General features: G+C 43.0%; 2 protein-coding genes across 4 annotated transcripts in view; both read left to right on the top strand.

The window, feature by feature from the left end:
* Positions 1-8,281, top strand: part of KIF5C (kinesin family member 5C) — an 89,518-nt gene extending 81,237 nt beyond the window's left edge. Inside the window, exon 26 of one of the 2 annotated variants that reach the window (XM_072874784.1) lies at positions 4,487-8,281. The gene's annotated coding sequence lies outside the window, so the exon portion shown is untranslated. Of the gene's footprint in view, positions 1-1,242; positions 3,738-4,486 lie in introns of those variants that run through there. The other variant, XM_072874785.1, reaches the window with a different exon arrangement.
* Positions 8,282-10,447: 2,166 nt separating this feature from the next.
* Positions 10,448-21,605, top strand: part of LYPD6B (LY6/PLAUR domain containing 6B) — a 56,343-nt gene continuing 45,185 nt past the window's right edge. For both annotated transcript variants that reach the window (XM_072874314.1, XM_072874312.1), the window contains exon 1: positions 10,448-10,671. The gene's annotated coding sequence lies outside the window, so the exon portion shown is untranslated. The remainder of the gene's footprint in view (positions 10,672-21,605) is intronic.

The following is a 21,605-nucleotide window of genomic DNA, read 5'->3' as shown; positions in this document are numbered from 1 at the left end:
ATAGGACTTTGGAAGTCAACAAAAAGCCATCGGAAGGCATAGCATACCTCTCCAGTGTGTTAGATGCCGAGTTTTAGATTTGAGGGCGGTGGAGGATGAGCAGACTCAGGCCACACTTGGAACATGTTGCAGAGGAGCTCATGGACAATAGGGGTGGAGAAAAAGAAGATGGAAGATCTTGGAAGAAACAGGTTTTTGGTTTAAATTTAATAATTTGGTTTAAATTTAATAAATGGCACTTTAAATTTATGGTTTCTGAAATTTAGAAAAAAAAAATCTGAGAACCAAATGGAAGCCGTACAGGTTGGAATGAAGCCATTTAAGAAGTGTGTATGTGTGGTTTTTTTCTTAATTGGCAGTAATGCTCCTTTATGGCTTTTATCAGTCTAGTTCCCTTATTGCTTGAGATTGAGTCTAACGCCTGGCTGTATTATGTATAACATATTATATGTAAGGCAACAATTTGAGATGTCATGGGAGTTGGGCTCCATGATCCTTATGGGTCCCTTCCAACTCAAGATACTCCATGATTCTATTCTACGATTACTACTTCAGAGAACCATATTTTAGGGTTTATAATTGGTTTTTAAACTCAGTCAAGTTCAAGATTTTTTTGCACACATCTAGAAAGATGTCTTGAACATGTAGTAAACTAAGGCCGGGCAGTGATTAAAGAAGGTCAGTTCTCATCATTTTTGGTCCTTTAGTTAAGATCATCATTGGCAATTTGCAACTACTTGGCTGCCAAAGGATTTGGGGAGTATCAGAGTAATCTGAATTCTGAGCTTGTTGGATGAAAGCCCAGGGGCCTGAGTAAGCGTGTTAGTAAAGGTACTACTTGTGCAGGGAAAATTTTATACGGATTATTTCCATAATATCATTGAGACATTTCTATGCTCTGTAGAACTACACCATGCTTTTGAATGGTGCAGTCCTACACAGCTAGAATTAGAACAGAACTTTCTTTTATATTCATATAACAGCAGTGAAATAAAGTTGGGGTTTCTATAGAATTATTTGCTGTCAAGTAACATGCCCTGTCTCTGGAATGAAAATTTTATACCAGGATGAGGGGCAATTTATCTTCTGTTCATTCATCATTCACAGTAAAGATAATAGACACTTACTGCTGTTAGACTGGTCAGTGATTATGATTTATTAACCTGGCAGCCTACCCCTCAGTAGCAGCCAGTATTGCTTTTGCTGTGTTTTTGAAGTTCATTTGTAAAATTTCTTCTGCAGAGCTGGGCAAGCCCGTGCGGCTAATCAGGACAGAGTCCAGACTTCGCCCAGTTTGGGCCACGTTGCCTAGGTGCAACGTGCATGATGTAAGGAGACGATTTCTACCCCGGAAAGCATAGCATGTGATGAATAACAGTAGCAGATGGGAGAGAAGGAAAAGTGGACATTAATAAAATGTGGTCCTAAAATCGCAAATTGCCGGTAGCTGGCTTAAAGAGGAGACTCAGGAGGCCAAGGAGCGTCTGCAAATCTCCATGAGATAATTCCTCCCTCTGTCTGTATTGCAGACGTCTTTGAAAATACAAGTGCCGTGAATTTGTTACCTGGGGCATACCTCAAACCTAGATTTCGGAAATGATCAGAAAGGGAATTCACAGTGGTGCAGCTAAGAGGATAATCGCTGCGGTAGAAGTCCTGCTTGGTATTTCCTGCAGTGTATTTCTATGAGAAGGTGGCACTGGAATTGCTACAACCGTGTAGCTAAATTTATGCCAGGGTTTCATGGAGACGGCCTTGGGGATTTCTAAATGTTTATTTCTGTAGCACAGTTTTGAGTCCGTTGTTGCAGTTTAATCTTCCCCGTTTTAATAAAAATGGTTGAAATGTGTTCTTCAATGTAATTCGTACAAAGTTTTTTAATTTTGTGGAGAGAAGTGTTTTGACAAAACCTTAAAGAACAATATTCCCCATGTATGAATAGCTGCGAATCATGTCGTGGATGGTTGCATATTAGTTTCTCTGCTGGTCAACTGCAGAGCTTACTTGTACATTGTCATATTTAAAGCTCTCTATGGGAATACTTTCTAAATATAACTAAACGCAGTGCAGGTTTCAAAAAAAGTTAATATTAAAGTTTTTCAAATAATAACCAGGAATTAAAAAAGCAAAACCTACAGTCTGTATTTTGCTTTAGATAGGAACAAAAAAACCAAACCAAAACCCAAATTGTTTTGACTCTTTCTCATGCTGCCCCACAAAGTTTAGGCCAAAAACTGCACAAAATTATCAAAGTCACTATGCAATCTGGTTTCATATGTTTTTTCTAAATCATTAAAGAAAACCTATAATCATAAGTTTTAGAAATGGAAGTAAGCATAAAGGCAGTGTCTGAGCAAACTCGAATGTCCCTTGCAGCATGCTGGTTAGTAACTGCCCGACTGAAGTGAAAAATGGGAAAAATGCATGAAGTGGTAGAAATCTACGTTGAATTGTTTTTCATGCTTAAAATATGTGGCCAGATCAATGTTAGTACAAATCAGCTCATTTGGAAGTTCTGTCTTTAAATTCATGAAATGGACCTGCTGAGAACCCCCCTCCGCCCCAGCTGGAGGAGACGGGTCCTGTTACTCCGGTTGCTCATGGGGAGGTGAGCCACAGTGATGCTGCATTTCGGCAGCTCATCATTTAATAGGGACTTTCTCCAGGTGGAGCAGAGATCATCTTTGAGTCTGCTTTAATTACACCTTGGACCTAACCTGGCCCCGCACACGGAACAGAGGGTCGCTAGCAGAGCTCGAGGGCAGCTAAGGTTGGGGCTCAGGGAAGGCACGGATGATAATATTCAACGCTTGCGAGGCTTTGTTGGAGAACGCTTCAGGTGCTGTACGCAAACTCCTAGGTTTGGTGTCACCGTTTTTGCAACAGCTTTCTCAGTGACGGAGCTGCAGGCTGGAGGATGCTCTCCTGGTGAGCAAGCTGGCACTGCCTGGAAACCTGGGACAGACAGACCCGTAGCAGATGTGTTGATGATCTGTGTGCTTTCGTATTTCAAATCTGAAGGAAGCTGGTTATCTGCCTGTCCTGCCCTTCTGGTATTTGCTCAAACTTGTCCGATACCTCATTTCGAAAGAGAAGGAAGGGACTGACATGAAGATATGCTAACGGTTGCACTAATGCTCCGTCATGGCCTCCTGAAATTATTAACGCAACTTGTACTGGGATCTGTATTTGTGAAATACGCTGTGCAAACAGGCTCTTGTCTGTATGTCCCTTATCCTAAAGTCTCTGGTATGTTCCCAGCACCTCCCCGTCCTTGAGCAAGATGAATAACTATATTTAATCTAGCCAATAAGGTGCATAAATTAATAACCATCCTGCTTTCCTTTAAGCTGTTAATAAGGATGACAGTTAGGAGCTAACTACAATTCCCACCGTTAATTTAGGGTAAATTTTAAAACACTGATGCATCAATATTTATGTATTTATTAATTTTTATAACTTGATCTTGAATATGGACAAGGGTTTTTTTAATAACTATACAAGAAAATGCTTAATTGAGGAAAACACGTCTCTCTTTGTAAGGCTGAGTTTGTATTAGCTAATTTAAAAATGTGCTAGGCGTATTCAGTTACTTATGTGGTGCTTTCCATATGGCTAATGAGAAATGCAGGGGGTGAAAAATTCAAACCCAAGAGTTTTTAAAAGTCTGTATTTCAAATGTTTTATAATCAACTTTAAATCACCTTTGTACTTGGTAACATGCCTTGAACTTTGCTTCTGGGTGGAATTACTATTAAATCAGTGAGAAAGATGCCTGTATAATATGCATAATGTTATATAAAATTATATAGTATATTTTTATAATATATTACCAGGATATTATCTAAAAGATTTTTATATATTTCTGTAAACACATTTTAAAAAAATGTATATGTGTGTGTATATATATATATTGGGAAAGCACCTCTCTGTCAGGAGACATACAGAAGGATTGTTTGGGATTTGTATTTTTTCAGCCTTTTATTTTAGTTTTCAAACTCTACTGCAATTACTTTCCTTACTTGTTGTATAAGATATGCACACGTCTGCTCTTCAGCATATCCAAGTGCCAAGCAGCAGAGAGGAAAATCCCGTTAAAAGAACACAGAGATAAAAGGGAAAAAGAAGTTAGACCTTTGGATAGTGTTTAGGGATGTATTTAGGGAAGACATAATGCTATGCTGCAGGTGGCAAAGAATGAATTTCATCAAGAGAGTTGTTTCATTATGACTGTGCCAGTTTGTGGCCTGGAGAGACAGATCTGAAAAAATTCCTCTCCAAAACTTAGTAACTGAAACCCTGATTTCATGAGCAGTTAAAATTGTGCTTTACGTGACTCATTTCATCGCTGTTACGTGGCTCTTTGGTTGCTGTGCACGACATTTCTGGGCAGCGTAGGTATCGGCTGATTTGCCACGTTGCGTATCTGCTTTCTAATCTCAAACAGCCACTAATAACCATTACCTTTCTTGCTCTCTTTTGACAGGTCAATTCCACTTAGCATGTTAAGGACTGTCATAAAGTCACTAGTTTCTTTTTTTCCCCCTCTTCAACCTGATCCACCTCCTGTTCATCCTGCGCTTCCTACAGCCATCTGCAATGCACTGGTCCCAGGTATTTTGAGCTTCGTAGGATCTCCGCGTGTACAGAAGTGTTCAGCTCAACTCTTCTACAGATACTTGTACAATGTATTTAACATAACCATCTAAGTAATGATAGGAAGTCTGCCACTCAGAATCTCTCACTGACTGCGTTTGACCCCTTGGCGCTGGTTAGGTTGGGGCTTCTACACTCAGATTGATGCTTTTTCGAAGTCCTCTGTTGCATCAGTAAATCCCGACTTCTGGCATCAAAGAATTAATTATTCAATGACCAAGTGCCATCAAAGGCAGGTGATTGTGCTCTGTCATGACTGATTTACTGTATAATATACATATTATTTTATATTTTTAGGGGATGAAAATGTGCTGCTATATGGTTTAATTTTACTGCTTACATTTTCAGAAGTAAATTTCCCCGAAGAACCATTTGTAATATCCTGATAAAATCTTTGGACTGTATAAAATAACCTTTATTGCAGTACCTGGTAAAGATCAAACGGGATGCAGAGAAATCTGTTAGTATAGATCTAGGTTTTGAAGTTTGGTAGTTACATGAATATATCTGTGTGACCTATCTTAAAATTAAGATCTGATCTGCTTGTAGTTCTCCCTACGGTGGTGGGTTTTCCTGGAGTGTGATGGCTAGCCATGTGTTTGTAAGCGTTGTTCTCTATGAAATTTTGAAGACTTTCAGAATGCTGTGGAAATCTTGTCTTGGAAAAGCCGACAAGCATCCCCCCTTTCCCCCTCCCGCATGCCTGCGGCAAGCCCCAGTCTGCGCACACCGGAATTCAGATACCGGAGTGAACAGTCCCCTGCCAGAACAGACGCTACCTTAAAGAAACAAAAAAAGTAATTCCCCCAAAACCCCAGCCCCTACCTTAAAAAAGTGATACAGAGAGAGACCAAAAGGAGGTGAGAGTTACATACTCGAGCTGTCCTTTGCAGACCAGATTTGGGAAACGTTTGTTAGGGGGGGAAGAGCATATTGCAAGGGGAAAAGAATGTCTTTATCAGTCACAATACGCAAGTCGTCCTACGGATGGTACGCTTGTGCGCACGGAGCCAAGGATGAGACCGCTTGCCTTTCTTGGATCTCTCTTTCGTGCCAGACAGAAAGTTTCCATCTTCTCAGCAAGGGGGCACTGGAATCGTTCTGGGAAGGTTCTGCTGGCAGGCAGAAGCTACTGCTCCTCCTCGCTGCCTCCCGCTTCTGTGCCACACACACATATCCTCCTCATTCAGATGGGCGTAGTACGCAACGCTACGTCTTCACGAAGCGTGGATTCTAGGAAGGTTACGGCCAAGCCCTCTAGTCTTGTTTTGCAGCCCTCTAGTCTTGTTTTGCAGACGTTTGCTCTTATTTAATTTGAAATTGATTTTTTTTTTTTATTTCTGAACGTGTTTGTTAGTAGACGTAGAACTATTTAGTTAATGTAGAGCGTTTTGAAAGATTGTGAATTGACTTTAGATTTTTTTTTTTCCCTACTGAAATTACTTAGGTTGTTGCAAAGTAAGTTGGGCTTAATTTAACTGTTTTTTTAAATGTTGCACTATTTTGGGGAGCATTTTGCTAAAAATATTTAATGAAGTTGCAAATTTGCATGTATTTAATTTATTTTGTATTTTCCAAAGTTTTATATTTTTTTCTTTCTCTATGTGCATGTGCACTGCCAGAAAAATGAACTGTGAACTTGCCATATGCAATCTTTAATAAAATTACTAATTCAGAACTACTCTCTGCTATCTTATCAGCTGTTCAGAGCTGAAATTTCTACTATGAACTAATGATCCTCTTGTTTTGGTTCTAAAAGAGTCGTCTTGGAAAAGATACCAAACTTAATTGCTGTCAAAGATTTTGTATTGTAGTAACACTTTTGTTCTGTCTCTCAGATTCAAAGTCCGGTATGGAAGTATATTGCAGATGCAGCATTAGCTTAAAAAACTGTATTAAGTTCCTCGCACCATCACCATTAGTTATGTATGGCAGTCGAGACGGCTTTCTTCAGCTTGAGTAATAAGTTAGCTTTGACATCTCTTGATTGTGCTAGTGCTGATCAGCCAGTCAGTTCACGTAGCTAAAATAATCTAAGTTTCTCCAAGTTAACTTTTACATCAAGACTGTAGGAGGGCTTTCTAGAACTGAAATGCTGAGAAGATGCCTTAGGCTAAAATCCTCCAAAAGAAGTACAGAAGATATTGGCTCGATTGGAAATTATTCATTCTGTCAATTGAACTTGCTCTGCTTATATATAGATTCTTGTTTTGTAAGCCTATTTTAATTAGGCAACTTAAGTTTGTATTGCGTGTTGTATATTCAACTTTTGTACCATTTTTAAGTCTTACACATTTTATATATAGAAATGAAAACCACACATCTGCTCTGCAGAGATCAAAACCTGTCTCCTGCTATTTCCACTACTTGATGCTATCTTACTTTCTTTGCTCTTTGAATGTTGTGTTATATTTATTCTAGGCTAATTTTAGAGTTGTGATTTGTATAGCGCAAATTAAATTTCACATCTAAAATGTCATGCATGGGACAACTTTTGGTGGAAATACTGTTCACAAATGGAGAACGTACTTCAGATGGAACTAAGGTGCATATTGTTCTTTTTGCTAGTAATTAAAAAGCATTCCCTGCTCACTTGAGCTTCTCTTAATGATATGTTCAAATATCTTGTGTTTGTCCTTGAGTTCATGTTTCATCAACTTGTTTTCTCGAAAGCAAGGAAAGTTTTAAACCTGGAAAGATCTGGGCTGATGCATTTTTAAGTTTGTATTTAACTCAACAAGGGTGAGAGTGGATTATCCTGAATATACTGAAAACTAAAAAATAAGTCACAAAAAAACCTTTGCTATAATAATTTCTGCCTACAGAACCTTACGAGTAACTTTGAAATTTCATTTTATAAAGCCTAATGGACTAAGATGCACATTTGCCTGACGTTTTGATAAATAAGGCTTGGAAATAAACAAAATAAAGAATTTTAAGCTGAACGTTGTTTCAGTTGAATAAATGGGTATTTAAAACAAATAGTCATGCAGGTCCAAAAGGAAAAGGAGGCCTAATCGAATTTCTCTATTGGAGAAGAAAGGCTTTTTGTGTAAATATGAATGAAGTACATCTCAATTGGAAGTGGAAGGAATCCAAAAATAAATTGGCAGGATAATCTTAATCTACCCTTGCTTTGATTTTTCGTCTTCGCTGTGCCTGTACGAACCGCGAAGTGCACTGGAGAACATCCGCTGTGCAGGATGGAACACCGCTCCACCAGTTCCTCTCTCACTCTCACAATCTTGTCCACCGAAACACTTTTCGTTGTGGGAGAACCACAGGGGTTGAGGCATTCTGTAGAATTATACATGTCTAGTTTGTAAAGTGTGTAACGTGTACTGCAGATGTGTATTCTCTGGGCTCTATGTATCTTTACAGTAGTGTTCAATTTAGGAAAAAATAAATTGTGGACACGTTTTGCTGGTAACAAGGGGAAATTTTTTGCCATTGCATCAAACGATGCTGAAATGTATTAAACTCTTGATAGCAGACCTGAACCCTCCTTCCCCCATCCCGTGGAGATAAGTCTTTTATCTTCGTTCTAAAATTCTATCAGAGATGGATGGATACACTGGCAGACTGCATGATGTATCATTCGAAAACCGTTACAGTGGAAAATAAAATTGAACTAAACTTTGCGGTGTGCGTGTTGTGTGACACGTTCTGTACAGCATCTCTGTTCCAGGGGCACTCTGCCCCTGCCCATGGCGCGTAGGAGTGACCCGTTCAATGGAACCACGCTTGAGAGTGTGCTGGAGTCCACATCTGAGGATGCTGGATTTTAGCTCTTCCTCTAAATGTGTAGAAAGTAATTAGAAGGCTTGGATGACCCCCTGGGAAACGAACACAGGTTTTTGGGGTTGTTTTTTTTTTTTTTTTGGGGGGGGGGGATAAATAATTGCATCTTCTCCACTACCTCTCCATGGAAGTCTTCCTTCTTCCTGTTCTTTTTCAGTAGCCTGGAGGATGACGGGGAGACTCTTACCCTCTGCATGCATCTCCATTTTTATAGGAATGTTACACTCACTTTATATATAGTGTAACAGAGTAAAAGTTCCTGCGTCCTTGCCACCTCCCTTAAGTCATATTCGGGAGCTTTATAAACGGCTTATTTTCAGTAATTATTACTCTGAGCATTTCTCAATTATATCGTTACTTTTGTACTCAGCAATGCAAATTGATGGTGCTCCAGAATTTCTGTAGAAATGGATTGCTCTATTTTTGCTGCTGAGTAGATTTCTAATGAGGATTATGTGGTTTCACATCATTACTTAAGTACGCTCACGCTGCTTTCACTTGGGGCCTGCGAGGAGCCCAGAAGCGTTGGAAGCCGCTTACAGCCAGGCTCTGTCAGTGTTCTTGCTGGTGACGGGTGGCCGATGGTGACCGATGGCCAGCGTGGCAAGCACAGGCCTCTGAGAGCTGGGTAAATGCCACCGAGCAACTCGGCGTTTAGATGCACTGACTACATAGATGTACTAATATAAGCATGATGATTAACCCAGTATGTTTAGTAGGGCAGACCACTGTCCTAGCAGACTTAGAAATTAGTCTTTTAAAATTGGGAGTCAATGATTTCTAAATCAGAATGAACTTTTGATGATGCTGCTGCATGTGGAATGACGAGCTTTGGCTCCATCGGGGATGACGAGGCTTTCCAGTGTAGATGGTTTATACTGGGGAGAGCAGCCGGGGAGTCCCAGGCGTTCCCCACTAGTCCTGCAGACGAAGGCAAACGCTGTACAGTGCCACGCCACAGAGCTTTTTCCATGAGTCAAAAAGATGAACCCTTTAAGATCTCTTAGACAGAGCTTGTGCCTGGAGGATGAACTCAATTATAGAGCAGACTGTTCGCAAGTGTATCCCTACAATTTCATTTTCAGAATGTTGGATTGCATGAGTTAATTAACTCTATCAAAACAACACAAATTATCGTGTCCATTTCCAAGATTGAGCTTACACCGGAGTACAGTGAAAAGCAAAGGACAGGGGTTTGCATCCCTAGAAGAATGCTCGCTGCGTATCTATCGTTAGCCGTCAAAATACTTGTTAGCTAAAACTCACATGCTTTATCTTCCAGCAGAGCTGAACTCAGTGGAGGCTGTGTTTATTCAATAGTTTTGGCTTAAGATACCCGATGGTCATACTTCATCAGCTCGTACCTCACGCGCTTCCGATACCTGGGGCGGGCTGGTGCCTCGGCCCATCAGCCGGCCCTGGGGCAGTGGCGTTCCAGCGGCCATCTCCATGCCGAGGAGGCAGCTGCCAAGTCCCAGCGGGTACGGGTGCTTTGGGGAACTGCTGAGCGTCAAGTCTGCCCCTGGGGTAACGCTGGCAGCACGTCTTACTCCCGCCGGCTCCTGGATTGTCAGCCTTCCTTCACATTCGCTTGAAAAGGGTGCTTCGGAATTTACAGTCTCCTCAGAGCAGATGCCCAACATCTTGAGCGCTGTGAAGCCGATTCACAGCGAGGAGAGCAGAGACCGAGTCCCTCGGCTGACCGTACGCCTCGGCTGAAAACTCCCACCCCACAGCCAAGCGCCCCGCAAGGCACCGCTTCGCCACCTGCTCTGCGACGTGGCTTCAAGGGCGAGCGCCCGGGTTTGCCCCGCAGCCGCCGGACCCTGCCGGGCCGCGGCCCGCGGTGCGCAGCGCGGCGGCCGGGCCCTCCCGCCGCCCGCCTCTCCCCGCAGCAGCTGCCAGGGCCGGGAGCCCCCTCTGCGGCAGGCGGGGCCGCCGCCCTCCCCTCGGCTGTCGGGGCGGGCGCTGCGCCGGGAGGGGCCGCCTCGGCCCCCGCCACCGCGGGGGAAGCCCACCCGGCCCGGCGGGGCTCGGCGGCACCGCCCGGGGGGCGGGCGCGGGGGTGTCCGAGCCGCTCGCTCCCCGCCCCGGCCCCACCTCCGCCCGGGCAGCCAGCACCGCCCGCGGAGCCGGGGCGCCGCTGCCGCCGGCCCGCACCGCCCGCCGCCTCACGCCAAGCCCGCGCCGCCCCCGGGACCGCCGGCACCGAGGGTGAGTGTCCCCGCCGGGCAGCGGGAGCCCGCGGGGGGCGAGGAGGGGAAGGGGCCGGCGGAGCGCGGTGCCGGGGCGCGGCGCCGCCTTCGCCTCCCCTCAGGGCGTCGTGCCCGCCGGGGGTGAGAGGCGGGAAGGGCGGGTGGCGGGCGGGCGGGCGGCGGCCCTTGCCGGGCCGAGGCGCTTGCCGGGCCGGCTCCTTGCTGCCGGTCCCGCTCGGGCCGGCCCGCCTCGGCGGGGCCCTCCCAGGTGGGTGCTGAGCCCGGCGTCCCCGGGCCCCGCCGCTAGCAGGGAGCGGGAGATGAAATCTCAGTCCCCTGGTTGAGGGAGAGCGAGCAGGGACCCTTGCGGGAGGGAGCGAGACTGTGAGAAGCGCTGGGTGTTCAGCGTCAAGTGCTTCGGATCCAAAATATAAACCATGTTTTATAGGTGTGTTGTAAAATTGCAGTTATTACAACATTGCTCTTGATGATTATATGGCTGTTAAAAAAAAAAATTAAAAAAAATTGCTCTTCATTTTTCACAGGTATGTCAGCAAAGTTTTCACTCTTTTTAAAAGTAAGTGCGTTAGGCTTCACCGTAGAAAATAACAAAACATTAAAATACATACGTAATGAAGCAAATACAAGTCGGTAACAGCCAACCACCGTGGAAGCCGGTGCTGGGCTCACGCTGGCAGGTTGTGGAAGCGCTGCCCTTTGCATGGCGTTTCTCCCGAGAACGGACGCGGGCTTCTAGTACATATTTCCTAGACACGAATGCATATTCTTGTGTTGAATTAGGCCCTAAACCCCTTGGAACAACACCCAGCAGTGTTTGTGTGGCAGCGAGGGCGCCGAGGGCTTGGTTCTGTGCAAGGCCTATGGGTGCTCTGGTAATACGGTTAATAAAAACAGTCCCAGGGTTGAGGAGTGTACGCGGTTCACGCAGATAGAACTGGTTTGCAAGACTCAGCTGGTTGATTCCTAAGGGCAATCTCAGGAAAATAGGTTCATATGATTTCCCGTCTGTCAGAGGGTAATGCGGGTAGAGCCTGGAACCGCAGATGCAGAGATCAGAGCAATTGCAAAGAGCCATGTACTGCAACCTCTTTCATAAATACAGTACTGGTAATCCCAGATGCTCAGATAATGAGTCAAGTTTCCCTCCCTCCATAAACATTTTTTTGTTTAAAATAATAAAATATTAAATGCTGAGACTGCTGTTTCTCAGGTTGGTTTTGAACCTCTAAGGTTAAAGTTTTCAACTTGAAGCTATGAACCTCCTGATTGCGGCACCCCATTCTGCCTCTCCTCAGCTGAGCTTTTAAGAAAAGGACAAAAAATGAAAGGTTTACCATGACAAAGAATAAAAAGTCCTCCCTCACGTTTGAGAACATGTACACCAACCAGGAGGAAGAGAATTCCAAGCTGAAAGAGTACGTCCTCATTTTGGTGCGTCTGCCTCACATGGCCAGTGCCAGTCGGTACCCCGGCCGAGCGTGGCCAGGCCATGTACCAGCGGTACAGTCCTGCAGGTGAATTCCAGGGATAATTGTAGATGGATGTTTTACAGCATGGATGAAGGGAGTGGTCCTGTTTGTTACAGCGAGCACGGCTTGGTGATTCATCAGTCTTTGCACGGCAATACTTTTGCTTTTCTAGTCAATCCACAGTTAACTTGGCTACCGGTGTTGCTCATGAGAGTCCTTCCCTCTTCTAGTCATGCGTTACTTGCTTTAAGTCAATTAGCATTTCCCAGCGTGATAATTGCAGCATTCTGTTTGCAGCCAGTCGCATCCTCTCCGTGACATCGGATAATCCTAGGGCCTTTTGCCTTAGCCTGGTTTTGACAGAGCCACATCTCCAACGCTTGACAGCTGGCATTCTGGCTGCGTGATGTTAACTGTCAGGAGTCCGGTAAATCCTGTAATCAGCTTATGTAGGATGGATCCCATGTGTTGATCCTCAAAACACTTCTGATGAATTCCATCCTCTGGCTGGCACCAGGTGCTGGATGCTTTATCTGGCAGAAAGAAAAGAGGAGAGCGTAGCCAAGGTGAGGGGAGATACGGTCTCTTTGTCGGGGAGGCGTGCAATTGGCAAGTGCAAGGTGCTGCAGGGGAAAGAGGCTGTGTTACAAGAATGGGCGCCTTTTCCTGCACCCTTGGGAACTCTGGAGAAGAGACACCTGTACCTTGCTAACTCATAGGTTGATTCATGCCACGCAGTCAATTTATCACGATCTCTTCCTGCCTTGTTTTCCATTTGCCCGAGCTTCAGTTGTGGGAGAAGAGATAAGGAACGTTTCCTTTTATACTGTTTATACAAGTTGTGTTAATTACGGAGGAGAGCCCTGTCTGAACTCAGGAATTGCAAACTTGGGTTACAAAGCAGAAGTCACCGAGACTGTTGTGCGTGCTGTAGTCCAATGCATCTCACCCATCCCTGCCAGACGCTTCCAGTGCAGGCAGCAGGTGAGGAGCTCGGTAGCAGAGGTGAGAGAAAGAGAAGGGCAACACCTTACGTATTAAGGGTCCTTAATGTCTCTCAAGGAGAGCAAGGTAGTTGAAGGGTGAAGAATTTTCCAGGGCTGTCTGTCATTTCTCAGTCCAAATGGCCCTAAGCTACACCAAAAAACCCCACCTCCCCTCTACCTTACTAGTTTGAGGCGTTCTTTAGAACAAAAGTCCTCCATCTTAAAACAAATTTTGCTGCGTTAATTCTCAGACTTTAGAAAATTCCCCTTCTTTTTTTTTAAGTCTAAATTCTTCAATATTTTCTTTCCTTTCTTCATATCCAGTAGCTGCATTTTGTAGATTCAAAGGAAAGGAATGCTTCGGTTATTCATGTGTGTGACTCAAAGGACTTCTGGATGAGGTGCATGTCTAACAGTTCAGAAGTGGTGAAAAGGTACGGTAGTGCCGCGCCAATAAACTTCAGAAGGAATTTCAGGTTGCAGCTTTACTTAAGGCTTGAGTTGTATTGTACCATCCATGTGTTGTTGGCAGTTATTTTTCCATTAATTGCTGTGAGAATCTTTTAGTCTAAATAAAAGGCTTCATCTTCTAGACTTTGCACGTGCTTTCAGCAGACATCTGAGTACCAGGCTGGTTATTCCGAGTGCCAAATGCTGAAATGAAGGCTCAGTAGAACTGTTCGCATTTGTTGTTTTTCTCGCTGAGAACCTAGCGCCCAGGAGGAGCCAGAACACAAGGCACGAGCTACGATCCGTTTTCACGTTGAAACGGCACCGCTCTAGCTACGCCAACAAAACTAGACTGGGATTTCTTCCCTGAAGCGTGGGGCTTTTTGATGTACCGGGTTTGAACTACCGGCTTTGGAGAGGAGCCCAATTAGGGTAAAATGGCGTTCATTTGGGTTTTTTGGTCTAGATTTTGCTTTGATATTTAAACAAATCTGAACTGTTGTGTGAAACCTGCTTGAAATAAGCTAACAAAACCCGTGTTAATAGCACTTTACAGATCTGGAAATGGGCAGTAAAGGATTAGAACATGGGTCTTTTTGTTAAAAGAGCTAGGCTTTAGCTCTATTCTGACTTGCTGAATGGTTCTAGACAAGTCATTTATCTTCTTTCTACCTGCTCCTTGTCTCATTAGTGGGAATAACGATGACTTCTCTATTTCCATGAATTGCTGTGAATATTGATCAGTTTGTAAAGAATTCTCAGTGCAAACAGCACTGCAATGATAACGTTATTAAGGGTGCCAGTTTCACCCCAAGAAATGCAAGCACATCAAGCTTCCCCATGTTTCGGTCTAACCGTGTACTGTAGTACATATGGAAGGTGGAATTCTCTCCTAGTAAAGATGGCGATAAGTCAAGTGGAGGTGGTGGGAAAGTCCGGGATGAAGGTTTTCGCTTGAAAGTTTCTGTAAACCCTATAGCATGTCTAGAAAAAGTTATTTTCAGTGTCAAGTAGTCCAGCTTTAAACTAAATTATCAGAGCATTTAAAAAAAATTCGGAACCCTTATTTCCTTTTCTGTTTTTTTCTCTCAGTCCATAAAATGGTTCGATAACAAATCCCATCTCTCAAAAGTGCGGTGAGAAAAAATTGTCTGCTTATATGAAATGCTGAGATAAAAACCCAAAAAGCATTGTACTGTAGCAGTGCTGTTTATTAATCAGTGAGTTAGGTAAAGTCACTGTACTGTGGACTGGGACCTCACTAGCAGTCACAAAAGTTGGTTTGCAGTTTATACATGTGACATGTTCACTGCTGGTTGAACCCCGTCCTGCCCTCAGTGCTCTCGCTGGAGAATTGCGGACTCTCGGATCTAATGGCAGGGCTGCATTTTGTAAATATTCCCTTGCGATCTAAATGTGCTGGCTTGGCCAAGACCTGTTATTTAAGTGTTTAAGCTAACCCAACTGGTTTGAACCGTAATGACCTACAGATCAATCGGATCATCATCTCTGAGGTGACCGTCTGAGCTGGGGAACGGAGGAGATTGCTGCTCCTGCCGGGACGGCTGGCCGGGGCCAGGGGTTGTTTCCACTGGCAGCTCTCAAGCCAGAGGAAGGTCCACTCCATCCTGCAGGATGACTCTGCTGGCTGGCTTCATGGAAAGAAGTCTAGATCCTTCATTTTTTAAAATAGGAGTGCATGCTGATAAGCAAAATGGGAGCAGATGCTTGCTATAAGTAGGTGAAAAATCAGATGTATAAATAGATTGAACTTACTGCTTATTCAAAATTTGGAAATGTTGTTGTTTTCACACTCTTAATTTGTTTTGCTCGTAAATTAGTGTGTCTGTGAGAACCGTTTTCTTTCCGATGTCAGTCCAAGTGGCCTTGTTGTGTCCCTATAAAGAAATGTGTCTACCTTCCCTGTATCCTAAGAAGATTACACTGGTATTTCCAAATGATAGAGAAGCTAAGACTGAAATCCTTAGGCCTATCTTGGGTGATATAGATTGAAAACTAACACCAGTTATAGGAACGATACTTGATTTGTATCTATGTATTTGCCCTAGGTTGAAATGCAAGATATTGTAATTTCTGCCTGTTATTTAAATGGAAATTTAAACAAACAAAAAAACCTCCATAAAATACTCACTGTCTTCAGTGGTCTGTAGGCCCTTGGTATAATAATAATAATCCCTTCCAAAATCGCTCCATGAAATCTTGCGGCGCACTTGTAGATTATCTCTTATTTGTATCTGAAATACAATGTAGTGTTCAAGCTCTGGACTGCGGCGTGCATTTCACAGTTTGAAAGAACAGGTTGCCATACTAGACTGGCGCATAATCTTAGATCTGTAGAGCTGCCTCTGGCAGTGATGAATAACTAATGCTTCAGGGAAGACTAATATCCTCTATTATGCACCTACCCAATTGGGCAATGTCAAAACCAGAAAGATGGGCGTAAGATTATCTTTCTGACCCCTGCAGATCATGCCCTGAAGTGTGGTGATTACCCTTCTCAGAGTCTAAACATGCATAAGTGCAGATGGTAGGAGTTACAGTCATCTAATCCTTTTTTTGAAAAATGCTGCCCCAGCTTTGTCTTGATGTGAATAAACCTGTTGTGGCAAATTGCACTAATTCAGAGCTCAACTTAATACACAGAAATGGAGCTAAAAGCTTATGAAATAGAGAGAAATGCAGGCATACATACCTTGTATCCCTGAGCTAGCTACCGTGGTAAGCATTACGTGTGTCCTCTCAGCGCCTCAAACCTTGTTTGCAGGTACTGTTTGTGCCTTAGACGTCAAACTTCATTTAAGGCCGGCTACGAAGAGGTTTGGTGCCTTCATAAGGAGTACTTGTTAGATGGGAGCTTGGAGTGTTGATGCTCCTCCTTTCAGCTGGTAACTAAGAGAATCCATTTTGGCTATAGTTTCGTACGGCCACGTTTTCCTTAGCTCATAGTTTCATGGCTGCAGAGTCTCAGGTGGGTGTTCAGGTCCGGGCACTGTTCTCTGGCTGGGGTCATCGTTTTTCCTTGAAGTCCACTGTCTCCATCTGTTGGGCCTGGCTCAAGTAGTGTAACATCTTCCTTAGCCTCATCATTACAGTTTTTTCTGTAGTTTCCAGCTCTTTGTGGTTGCAGGACTGTGTCGGATAATCCTCTAATGGGCGTTTCATCCACGAGTGGCAGGACAGAGAGCGTTATCAGACGCTTGATCTCAGCTATCCAGGGTCATGGGGCTGCTCCAAAATTTGAGTCTGCTCAGAGGGCAGGTCCTGTATCCATCCTTTAAAACTAAGCCTACAAATCAGCCATTTAAAAAAAATTAAGATTACAGTGGTTCTTCCCTCTTTGGGACTGTCACAGAACAGACTGCTTTCCAGACACTGGTGCACTGGGATCAGAGGGTAAATGGTGAATTTTATTTTACATGGTATACCTGAAGACATGACCCTTTCTTAGTCTCTTTTTGGTACACGTCAATTTAACATTCCACTTGTGCTGGGGTGCAAGTTCAAGGTAATGGTATCTGATATGCCTTACATGGTTTGTAGAATCAAATTAGAGGATGTTTATATAAACATATAAAAATTATTTTCAAGTATATTAAAAAAAAAGGCAACAGCACAGATTCTACAGAAGTCGAGAAAGCAGTTTGCCAGACAAGCTAGAGGTGAGAGATGCTGGCACAGCAGCTGCTCCCCTGGGATATCAGTTATTAAAACACCATGTGGTTGTAAGGGCTGGGGAATCTCCCGGTAAAAGCTAATTCTGGATGCTAATTTCGGCCTTGGGCTGCATTCTCTTCCTGTTATTTTATTTTTTTAAGGTTATTACAACACCGCCTGATATCAATCTAGTCTGATAAAATTAAAAATTCACAGCACAGAAGGGAAAGATTATTGCAGTTTGCAGTTTCAGGGAAGAGCCTTCCTGTGTTTTTTGTTGTTGATTTGGGTTTTTGGACAGTCCTTTCTCCCTTGGGAACTTCTACCAAGGATGCTCAACACTCTCCCCTGCTTCATACCACCATCTCCCATGTCTGCCTCTCATCCTGTTGAAAACTTGCTTCGGTTGTCTTTTCTAACAGGCGATAACCCATATTTAGGCTCATAGCTGTTTGAATAGTGATCTTCTAATAGCACCTCACAGAAGCTACAGTAATGACTACTTGTCACTGGGCAGCTACATTCTGATGATATCATTTGTTTAATGAAAGGCTGTTGGATTTATTCTAGTCCGAGGGTTTTTTAAATGTTTTTTTGCTTTTTAATAAGGAATTTTCTCTGATCAGCTGCCACGAAATAAATACTCTGTGCTTTAATAATTACATTTCATATCAAGTTATTTTGGTTAAAAAAAAAATAAATCCGAGGGATTTATTGCTTTAATATGCATGTATTATTACCAAAACACAAATCAAACGAAGCATAATGTTATGCATTGAGGGATGTACTGTAGTTTTACAGGAGTTATTGTTAAATAGTAGAACAGGATTTGAAAATTCTCATTCATTAGATCAAGAACGAAAAGAATAATAAACTGTTGGGCTTTAAAAGAGTATCGCTGTTAGGTTCAGGAGGACTTGCTTGCCTGTTTCTTTATAACATTTCAGAATTGACTATTTGGCTTCCTTTGTATGAGAGGAAAAAGGTAGAAACACAGCACTGGCTGCTGTCCTTGGAGGAGAGCTACCAAAGGGAATGAGGAGCAGTCAGCTGGGTCAGTAATGCCAAAAAAAAGCAGTCCTGTTTAGAGGAAATGCTGATTATATTGCTTCACTACTTCTTCCCTTTCAGCCTGCCCCCATCCAGTAATGTTATAGTTTCTGTACGTTCTCGGCACTAAACCTTTCGGTAGTCTGAGTAGTCTGACCAGACTCTGCTACCAACATCCCTATGCCAGTGAGATTTGTGGGAGCGAGGGTGTGTGCGCATACCTAAAGCTATTTTGTGGTTCCCACCTGCCTCTGCTCTGTTGGTTCAGTACAGTTCTTTTGCAAACTGCTTTGTTGAAATGATCCAAGTTCAAAATAATCCTATTCAGAAACAAAATTCCCGTCTTTCCTTTCCCTCCCTGTAATGAATCTCACATTTGGAGAGATCACCACATTTACGAGACTATGGCTAAAAAGAATTTACGCTGCCACAAATTATGTCTAGTGTGGAAAAACTTAAAATAGGTGTTTAAAATATTAGCGAGGTATAGAAGAGCTGCAGATTTACAGCTAATCTGCACAGACTTGAAAATCTCTCTTTTTCTGTGAAGAAACAAAATGAAGTTAGTAATTACAGTATAATTAGACAAGAAGAAAGATGTGTCAAGTGAGGTAGGATTTCTACTTGACTAGTGATAGGAAATGAGAGATGCGGTGTGCAGAACAGATGCATACCTTTTCTGACAGAATTGTGTTTAGGGCTGAGAGTGTCGTTTGAACTGTACACGGTAATACAGGTACTGTAAGATACTTTGAGTAATAAGTTTTTGTTTGAACTAGCCTGCTAACTTAACCGAAATCTGCATGGCTTGTTTTTCTTCTAGAGGCAGAGATTAAGGGCTGTCATTGCCGACCTTGAGTGCCTCCAAGCACCATGAATTCTGTGCTAAATCAAATTGGGATTCAGGGCATCTGGTGTTCAGGCTCACAACAGTTCTCTATTTTTCCTCCCTCGATACTGCGAATAACCAGCTTTTTGAAAGTATTGGGTATTAGGACTTTCAGCTAGTAACACTTCCTGAGAATACTATACTATCTTAACCTCTGGATATGTAGTGTATGTACTCAATACCGCATCATCTTGATAAGGACTTGTCATTGTAGGGTATCTAACGTGAAATGTGATGGAGTGGAACACATAATTTTGTAAACAGACTATCTCTTTATATACAGATATTTCATTTGTGTTATCCCAGCTGTCTTCCTCGTGTCCAAGTTAATGAGTTACGATCATGTTATATGGTCCTTTTTGTTTTGTCACGGTTTGGGCAATAACTTATTTGGTTATAAGAAAATGCAAGTACTTCCTGCGTTCTGGGGAACTAAGCAGATTATATTTTCAAACTAATGAAGATATCATTAGTTTCAAGTTTATATTATTTACCGATTTGGCTTGCAGACAATCAAAATACAACCGGTTTGTGTTAGTATAGCAGCTGCCATCTTGAATGGTGCCATTAGACTTGAACTGGAAACTTCTGGAGCTAAAAACATGAGCTGGAGTAAGAGACACCTGCTCAGAGTCACCAGCGACATCACCTTCTGTGACTTGCACGCTCGTAGCTCATGGGTGCTGCAGGGCAGTAGTGTCCATGATCATGGTGCTTGGTAGGCTGGGGATGGCACGGGGTGTGTACCCGGGCATCTATCAAGAAGGAAAAATTACACATCGGTCCATATTGTAGGCTGATGCAGTTTGAATTCATCATTATGTCGCTTGTGAGATTTTGTGCTTCTCCATGTAGTAATTTTGGTTAGACTTGCACATCTCGGGTAGGGTGTGGAACAGTGTGAATACTGAAGATAGATGATCGTTGTTGTTGTGTTTGTTGTTCATCTGTTTTTGTTGTGAGTCTGTTTGTAGGCATTTCACCGTGATGTGTCCTTCCTCAGTGGTACTTGCCAACTGTAATCATTCCTGGTTGTGACTGTAGGATTGATTGTTTTGTATAAACACACTTTCTTTATATGTAAGATTTATACATTCCACCTACGTGCCAGGATTCAGAATCTCAGTTTACTTAGAGCAATTCCCCAGCTATTGTAAATGTCCTGAGAGAATGCCGAAGTAGACTTTACTCCCTTTCCTGACCAACATTGACTTTAGCAACGCCCTAGTGATTTGACAAATAGATGGCTGTCTGATGGGAAAGAATTGTTTGCTGTAGTTCAAAGCCAGATTTCAGAGGTATAGAAAAATATTGCACTAAGAATTAACGGGAGAGGAAGAAAAGGCCTTTGATGACATACTTGATTGCCACAGGACTTATTTTTCCCTGTCAGAACTTAGTGAGCCCACCAGCCTAGTAGGGCAAGCTTTAAAAAAAGGATAGTTGTTAGTTGTGGATTTTGTGATAGAGGGAGGTTTCTTACCTTCTGTTATTTATGCCAAAAGATACACAGTGTAACAGAAGTCACATCAAATATTTTAATGCATTGCGGTTTTTCTGTGTTATGTAAGATAGGCAACGACCGGAATTTGTCTTTCTGCATCAGAATTTGTTTTTCTGCATCGACTGAGCACTGGCATGGGTTGCCCTGGGAGGTTGTGCAGTCTCCCTCCTTTGAAATATTCACAACCTGTCTAGACACGGTCCTGGACAACGGGCTCTAGGTGCCCTGCTGGGGCAGGGCAGTTGGACAAGATGACCCCTGCCAACCTCAACCATTCTGTGATTCGGCGGTCAGCTTGTCGGTTTGGAGTTGGTTTTGGAAGGAATCGTTTGGAAGGAATCCTACAGGAGCTTGCTGGTGGGGGGTTGTACTGGGTCTGGCTGCGACTGAGTTCATTTTCTTCGTCGCAGCCCATACGGTGCTCTGTTTTATATTTGGGACTAAAACATTGTTGATAACACACCCATGTTTTGGCTGTTGCTGAGTTGTCAGTGGCTTTGTGAGCTGTCAGTGTAGTTTGACCACCATAGTGAAGTAATTATGTGGTAAACTGTTTTAAGAAGAATGTGTAATTGCAAAAGAAATCTTTCCTTGTATACTTAGTTGCCAAAATGAAGGGAATTGAGATCTGCTCTGAATTGTCAGAATGCACCCTTAACCAGTTAAACCCATGTTTACAACCTTGCCTGATAACCACCACCACTAGATAAGATCATGGACTGTCTTACTGTGAGTGCTAACATGTAATGGATTGATGATACAATTCACATTTAAATTACTTTTCTCTGTGCTTTATTTTTTCTATTGTCTTTGGCTTTGAGAGGAGCTTTCAGTGCTGTGAGGAATGTTATCAGTTTATTAAGTGACTGTCAGAATAATCCATTGCAGCTGGGAAGGTAGTGACTGGCC

Source organism: Ciconia boyciana, chromosome 10 (assembly GCF_034638445.1).
Source record: "Ciconia boyciana chromosome 10, ASM3463844v1, whole genome shotgun sequence".
NCBI lineage: Eukaryota > Metazoa > Chordata > Aves > Ciconiiformes > Ciconiidae > Ciconia > Ciconia boyciana.
The sequence above is the reverse complement of the archived record's forward strand: the minus strand, read 5'-3'. Positions and strand labels throughout refer to the sequence as shown.